Genomic DNA, 7,846 nt, shown 5'->3' with positions numbered 1-7,846 from the left:
ATGGTGGCTTGTAGTTCTCACTCCAGAGAACAACTTTAAATAAGGCAAATGCTTGGAAAATTTATTATTACTTGAATTTTTATGGTCAGTTAGAAAAGTCTGGTTTGACGACTGTACTTTCAACATGCACTTCTAGGATACTTTTTTTTTTTTTTTTGAGACGGAGTCTCACTCTGTTGCCCAGGCTGCAGTACAGTGGCGAGATCATGGCTCACTGCAACCTCTGCCTCCCAGGCTCTGGCGATTCTTGTACCTCAGCCTCCAGAGTAGCTGGGACTATAGGCATGTGCCACCATGCCCGGCTAATTTTTGCATTTTTAGTAGAGACAGAGTTTTTCCATGTTGGTCAGGCAGGTCTCAAACTCCTGGCCTCAAGTGATCTGCCTGCCTCTACCTCCCAAAGTGCCAGGATTATAGGTATGAGCCACTGCTCCCAGCTTGATACCTTTGATGGGTCAGACACTGTGCTAGACTCTAAGGTGACAAAGCTGAATCCCTGCTCTCAAGGAGATCCCAGGCTAGTGGTAAGATGTGTGTGTCAACACATCAATACCTTTCAAAGCCATCAGTACTGCAAATTGTATAGCTTATGATTGATGACTGCATAGTGTGTGCCAGGCATTGTTTCAACATGCACTAGCGAATGGAATCCTCAAATCATATTATCATCCCCACTTTACAGATGAGGAATCTGAGGTATAAAGAGGTACAGTAACTTACCAAAGGTCACATGTTTGTAAGTGGCAGAGAAGGATTTGGAGCTGATTGTCTGACTGCAGAGTCCATGGTCTTAAATGGCATGCCAGAGCTGGACTGAGATGAGGTGTAATGGAAGGACGGGGAGGAGACAGAGAGGGTCAGGGAGGCTTCAGGAAGGAAGTGGTGAACAACTGAGGGGGTGAGATCCCGCCTGGTGCTGCTGGAGACTTTCTATAATAAAAGGTGCCCTGGTCCCACCTGCCATCAGCCAACCTGGAGGCTTCTCATTCTGACCATAAATTCTTACTTTTCAATACAGTTACAGAAGTGGGAAAAGAATCGTAACGGGGGCTAAAATATCAACTCAGAATAAGTACTTCTAAGTATTGTATTTGAATTTTATCCATGTCGTGATCTTGTTTAAGTGTCACATAATTCTTCTTCTAGAAATAGGTACTAAAAACACATGAAATCGCCCGGTTGGACGACAGTTCAAATTAATTTAGGCTACTTATGCTAAGCCGATGTTCGCTTTGAGTCTGATGCTTAGAAGAAGCAAAGAGTCTATCTGCTTTATAAATCCTATCTCCCAAAGGCTTTTTTATTCACTACATATAAATACTCATTAAAATTAGTTTCCAGCTTATTAATAGCTACATGTTTAGGATGCTGGGGGAAGGGGCACGAAGCAGATGTTTGCTTAGCAATCGTATCTATTGGTGACTCTCTTTCCTGTCTAAAGTCTGCCAGTGTCACTGTGTCTTCTTCTGCCCACGGTTTCTGCTTCAGAAGAAAGTCCCTGATGTGTTTCTAACTCTAAAAGATGACATGAGAATTTGGTTGATTTACCTAAATGAAACTTAAGAGTGGTTTTCCATCAGTGACCCATCATTCCAGCCGAACTGAAACGTAATCCCTTACTGTTTTCAAGTAATTATTACTTTTCTCTTTCGACAAGAAATCCAAAAGCGAAGACTCAAGCTTTGTGTTTTGACCCGTGACATATTTTCAGTCACAATGATTTTTTTTTTTGTTTTTTAATTTTTAAGACTGAAGGACAAAAGGAACATAGGGAAGAGAACGCAAGTTTCATTTAAAAAAATCAACTAGATTGATGACCAGTCTCCTTACTTGCTTTTTTCCCCCTGTGACAGTTTAACCAATCATGAATTGTCACCAAATTTCACTGAGCTGTTCTTGGGTTTTTCCCACCATAATTCTCCATTTATTTGGATTTTTCTCCATGATGAAACCACCAGATCCATTTTTTGTACCTTATTTGTTGGGACCAGATAAAAATTTGAGCCTCAGCATGGTAAGTTAACTAACATGCTTATCTTAGATTTAACTCTAGCTAGAACTATTTCTAAAGCCTTGGGTAGAAGCCAAATACTAGTACTTCTTACTCCCTCTAATGTGAACAGATAGGCCTTAATGATTTTTATGTATTTGACATACAAAAATATAAACTCTTTTTTTTTTTTTTTTTTGGATAGGATCTCGCTCTGTTGCCCAAGCTGGAGTACCATGGTCCTATCACGGCTCACTGCAGCCTCAATCTCTCAGACTTAAGCAATCCTTCGGTCTGTCTTAGCCTCCTGAGTAGCTGAAACTATAGGCGTGTGCCACCATGCCTGGCTAATTTTCTATTTTTTGTAGAGACAGGGTCTCACTATGTTACCCAGGCTGGTCTCAAACTCCTGGGCCCAAGCAATCCCCCCACCTTGGCCTCCCAAAGTGCTAGAATTATATTCATGAGCCACTGCGCCCTGTCAAAAATATAAACTCTTTATGGTGTTTATACCATAAACAGCCTTGCCTAATCTTTCAGTTGTGCAAAAACAATACTCCAGGACTTCAATGCATATTATCATTAACCTAAAATGAAGCCATCCCCAATAAAGAGTGTAAGTCTGGCTGGGTGCAGTGGCCCACGCCTGTAATCCCAGCAATTTGGGAGGCCGAGGCGGGCAGATAGCCTGAGGTCAGGAGTTCAAGACCAGCCTGGCAACATGGTGAAATCCCACCTGTATTGAAAATACAAAAATTAGCTGAGCATGGTGGCCAGCACCTGTAGTCCCAGCTACTCAGGAGGCTAAGGCAGGAGAATCCCTTGAACTCGCAAGGCAGAGGTTTCAGTGACCCAAGATGGCACCATTGCACTCCAGCCTGGGCAACAGAACAAGACTCCATCTCAAATAAATAAATAGATAGATAGATAAATAAATAAATAATATAAGTCTTAGAGGATAAAATGAAATTTTGTGGTGAGGGTGGCGCAGGAGAAAAGTTACTGACAACCATGTGAAAAATCCTCACAAGATTTTCCCCTCTTTATTTATAAATATTAAGGCTGTTTTTAACTTTTACTGCAGTCACAGGAATAAAAGTCCTAAGAAGCCTCTAAGCCAGTGCTTCTCAAAGTGTTGTCTCTGAACCAGCATATCAGCATCATCTGGAAATTTGTTGGAAACGTAAATACTCAGACCTCGCCCCAGACTTATTGAACCTGAATGTCTGTTTGTAGTGGTGGTGGTGGTGGTGTTGTTTGAGACGGAGTTTCGCTTTTGTTGCCCAGGCTGCAGTGCAATGGCATGATCATAGCTCACTGCAGCTTGGAACTCCTGGACTCAAGCAATCCTCCTGCCTCAGCCTCCCAAGTTGCTAAGACTACAGGTGCCAGGCTAATATTTACTTTTTTTTTTTTGTAAAGAGAGGGTGTCACTGTGTTGCCCAGGCTGGTCTGGAACTCCCAGACTCAAGCAATCCTCCCACCTCGGCCTTTTAAAGTGCTGGGATTACAGGCACGAGCCATTGCACCCAACAATTTTATCTTATTTTGCCTCTCTTTCCTAGCCACCATCTACGTTCACCCACCTCACACCAAGTAGATTTTGCCTTCTAAACCAATCCACCTTTTTTCTTCACAATAAACACCAGTACATCCCATTAGGTACAAACTGGTTTAGCTGGAAGCTATGACTGGGCTGGATTCAAACACCAGAGATTGTCACAAAAAGCATATCTGGCATACAGCTTTTCCCATGTTGGTGACTATACCCAAAAGCCAAAAACAGCAAGAATAAAGTTCTACCAGACTTCAAGAGTGCTTGGGTAAAAGTCTACCTGGGACCCCAAAGCGTAAGGACACAGATTAGGTCATAGCAAAGGGCATTCTCAGGCTCAGTAAATCTATGGGTTTATTTCGGTTGTCTAGAAATTCAGAGGACAGGGATTTGAGAAGGTCTATCCCAACCGCCTTTATGTCATCCTCCACCCACTGTACATTCCCCTTATAGAAAATGAAATAATCACTTACTACAGATGGGCTCAAATAATTGGCCAATGCCACCAGTTCCAGGAGAAACTGTGGCCAAAATTGACTTGACCGAGAGAGCTACTAAGTAGTTTCTTATGATTCCTCCAGGGCAGCCCAAAAAAGTAAAGCGAAGGAAATGGAAGAGTAGAAAATAAACTCACACATACCTCTTTCTCTGACATTCAGTCTCAAACTGGTCATTTGTTCCATATTTTCCTGATCACTGAGATGGTATCGCAATGGGCTCCTCATTTTTGTACTGACGGGTATGAAAGGGAAAGAAGGCAGTCAGGTTCTTCCAGTACTGAGACATCCTTTTTGACCTTTTGGTTCTGACTGTGAAGAAGAATAAACTATTTTGTTACATGCTAGTAAGCAACAGTGTCTGAGCAGCCCTAGCTTGTTCTGGAAATCCTGTCAAGTGTAAAAAGATTAATGTATCCATTATGGTCTCTTTTCCTAGCCTCCATAGCTTATTGCAGATCAAATTACATTTATAAAGTTTAAAAGGTAGATAACTAAGATAATAGCTGCTGTGGTTTTCACACCGGGAAGTATAAATTCACACCTTATGAATATCTGTCATTCAATTTTTTTCCCTGAATTTCAGTTTCCTATTGCTTTCCAATGTATTGTTAGAAATTAATGTAAACCATGAAACTAGATCGACTTTGGCAAAGGCCAAGCAGTGCATCCTGGGGTTGATACATGTCATCTTGATAATGGTAAGTGTCAGAGGCCCAGGGTGTATTTCACATCCTGATTTTTTTTTGTCTTTGTACTCTCCCCACTTAATCTTGCAGATGACAGATGAGATCTTCCCCATTTGGACGTACTGCTACCTCGTGCTGCTGCTGCTTGTGTTTGTCCTCACTGATTATGTCCGCTACAAGCCGCTCATCATCTTGCAAGGTATCAGTTTCATCATTACCTGGCTGCTGCTCTCGTTTGGCCAAGGAGTGAAGACCATACAGGTTGCAGAGTTCCTCTACGGGATGGTGACCACCACCGAGGTGGCCTACTACGCCTATGTATACAGCGTGGTCAGCCCCGAGCACTACTAGAGAGTGAGCGGCTACTGCAGGAGCGTCACGCTGGCCGCCTACACAGCAGGGTCCTGCTGGCCCAACTCTTAGTATCTCTGGCAAACCTGTCGTACTTTTACCTCAACGTCATATCCTTGGCCTCTGTCTCCGTAGCCTTCCTTTTCTCACTTTTTCAACCAATGCCCAAGAAGAGCATGTTTTTTCATGCAAAACCCAAAACAGAAACTCCTCGGAAGCCACCGGGAGAGGATGCCATCTTAAAGGGATCTCACAAGGATTACAAAGCAGTTCACGGAATTATCCACTGTTTCAGGGGACCTGGATGCCAGCAGTGGGGCACCCCAAAGCCAAGCAATGTGGCTTTGAGAGATTTTGTGCAGTGGTCCCATGATTTGCAGGAGTGCTACGCCTCAAAGCATCTTTTTTTTTTTTTTTTTGAGACGGAGTCTCGCTCTGTCACCCAGGCTGGAGTGCAGTGGCCGGATCTCAGCTCACTGCAAGCTCCGCCTCCCGGGTTCACGCCATTCTCCTGTCTCAGCCTCCCGAGTAGCTGGGACTACATGCGCCCACCACCTCGCCCGGCTAGTTTTTTGTAATTTTTTAGTAGAGACGGGTTAGCAGGGATGGTCTTGATCTCCTGACCTCGTGATCCGCCCGTCTCGGTCTCCCAAAGTGCTGGGATTACAGGCTTGAGCCACCGCGCCCGGCTACTGGCCCCTGTGGTGGGCTTTTTCCACAGCAGGTTTTAAGTAGATGTTAAACTATGTTCAAATCCTGTGGGATTACAAGGCACCATCTCAAAGTTTCACAATACATGTATTAGTCGATTTTCATGCTGCTGATAAAGACATACCCAAGACTGGGTAATTTATAAAGGAAAGAGGTTTAAGGGACTCACAGTTCAGCATGGCTGGGGAGGCCTCACAATCATGGCGGAAGGCAAAGGAGGAGCAAAGTCACTGCTTTCCTGTCAAGAGAGAATGAGAGACAAGCACAAGCGGAAACCCATTATAAAACTGTCAGATCTCGTGAGAGTTATTTACTACCATGAGAACAGTATGGGGGAAACTGCCCCCCTGATTCAATTATCTCCGACCAGGCCCCTCCCACAACACGTGGGAATTATGGGAGCTGCAATTCAAGAGATTTGGATGGGCATACAGTCAAACCCTATAAATATAAAATGGAGCAGTAGAAGCCCTTGAAACCTTTGGGTCTAGGTATATAAGACTTTATCTCATTAATGTGCAGAAAATGTGCCGCTCCATGTTTTTAAGATACTCCACGTTAAAAAAAAAATTAGGCCTGTTTGGAAGTAACTCCAATCAACGCATTTCAGTGCAATAGAGCCCTGAAAAAAGTAAGATAGTAAGAACTGGTATTACAAGACCTAAGCTATGTCAACTATACAACATATATTTAACTGACATTTTTGCTGTTTATAAAGAAGCTTGTGAGTATATTTAACACACACACACATACACACACACTGGGCTCAATATTTATTTATTTATTTATTTATTTATTTTGAGAAGGAGTCTCGCTCTGTCGCCCAGGAGGGAGTGCAGTGGCACCATCTCAGCTCACTGCAACCTCTGCCTCCCGGGTTCACACAATTCTCCTGCCTCAGACTCCTAAGTAGCTGGGATTACAGGTGCACATTACCACACGTAGCTAATTTTTTGTATTTTTAGTAGAGACGGGGTTTCACTATGTTGGCCAGACTGGTCTCGAACTCCTGACCTCATGATCCACCCACCTCAGCCTCCCAAAGTGCTGGGATTACAGGCGTGAGACACCATGCCCGGCTCCTGGGCTCAATTTTTTATCTATGTTCTATCATTTGCCAAGTAGGCAAATCAATGAAAATTCTAGCAATCTGTTTTCTCTTCTCTTTTTGAAGGCCAGAACAATATCTACTAGTTTATTTCACAGGATTGCTTTTTTTTTTTTTTTTTTTGGGGATGGGGTCTTGCTCTGTCACCAGGCTGGAGTGTGCAGTGGCTCACTGCAGCCTCCAACTCCCTGGTTCAAGCGATTCTCCTGCCTCAGCCTCCTGGGTAACTGTACAGAATTGCTTTAAAGATCAAAAGATATCATGCATTGGGAAGTATTTGTGTACTGTAGTATCTTAGGTAAAAATTAGTTGTTTTTATTTAATTTTCCTGAATGTAAAATAAATAATGCAACTTTCAAATTTGTATTCTTCAATAATCCTGTTGTAGTGATTTCAACACCAACTACCAAATGGTTTGAAAAAGAAGAGTTTTGTCACAAATTTAAAAGAGGCAACTTATGTAATAAAACTTTGAAAAAGATATACGTGGAAGATAAAGTTACACTCATCCCTAAAAGCAGGAGCTACAAACTGATGTCCTACTAGTCAAATATGGTTGGACCATGCAGAGTTAGACGGTTTAAGGTTAAACTATCAAAACTCTTTTCAGGCAGGCATGGTGGCTCATGCCTATAATCCCAGAGTTTTGGGAGGCTAAGGTGGGGAGGCCAGGAGACCAGCCCAGCCAACATAGTGAGACCCTGTCTCAATAAATTTTCTTTTTTTTTTTAGTTAGCTGGGCATGGTGGTGTGTGCATGTAGTCCTAGCAACTGGGGAAGCTGAAGGTAGGAGGGTCACTTGGGCCCAGGAGTTCTAGGCTTCAGCGAGCTGTGATTGTGCCACTGCTCTCCAGCCTAGGTGACAGAGTGAGACTGTCTCATAAAACAAACAGGCTGGGCAAGGTGGTTCATGCCTGTAATCCTAGCACTTTGGGAAGCCAAGGT

At 43.2% G+C, this 7,846-nt stretch overlaps 1 pseudogene; it reads left to right on the top strand.

Annotated features, from left to right (window-relative positions):
• The first annotated feature begins 1,864 nt into the window (after positions 1–1,864).
• LOC105518810 overlaps positions 1,865–7,846 on the top strand; it is a 43,213-nt pseudogene continuing 37,231 nt past the window's right edge.

The sequence above is a fragment of the Colobus angolensis genome, unplaced genomic scaffold, assembly GCF_000951035.1.
Source record: "Colobus angolensis palliatus isolate OR3802 unplaced genomic scaffold, Cang.pa_1.0 Scaffold33, whole genome shotgun sequence".
NCBI classification, from domain to species: domain Eukaryota; kingdom Metazoa; phylum Chordata; class Mammalia; order Primates; family Cercopithecidae; genus Colobus; species Colobus angolensis.
The sequence above is the reverse complement of the archived record's forward strand: the minus strand, read 5'-3'. Positions and strand labels throughout refer to the sequence as shown.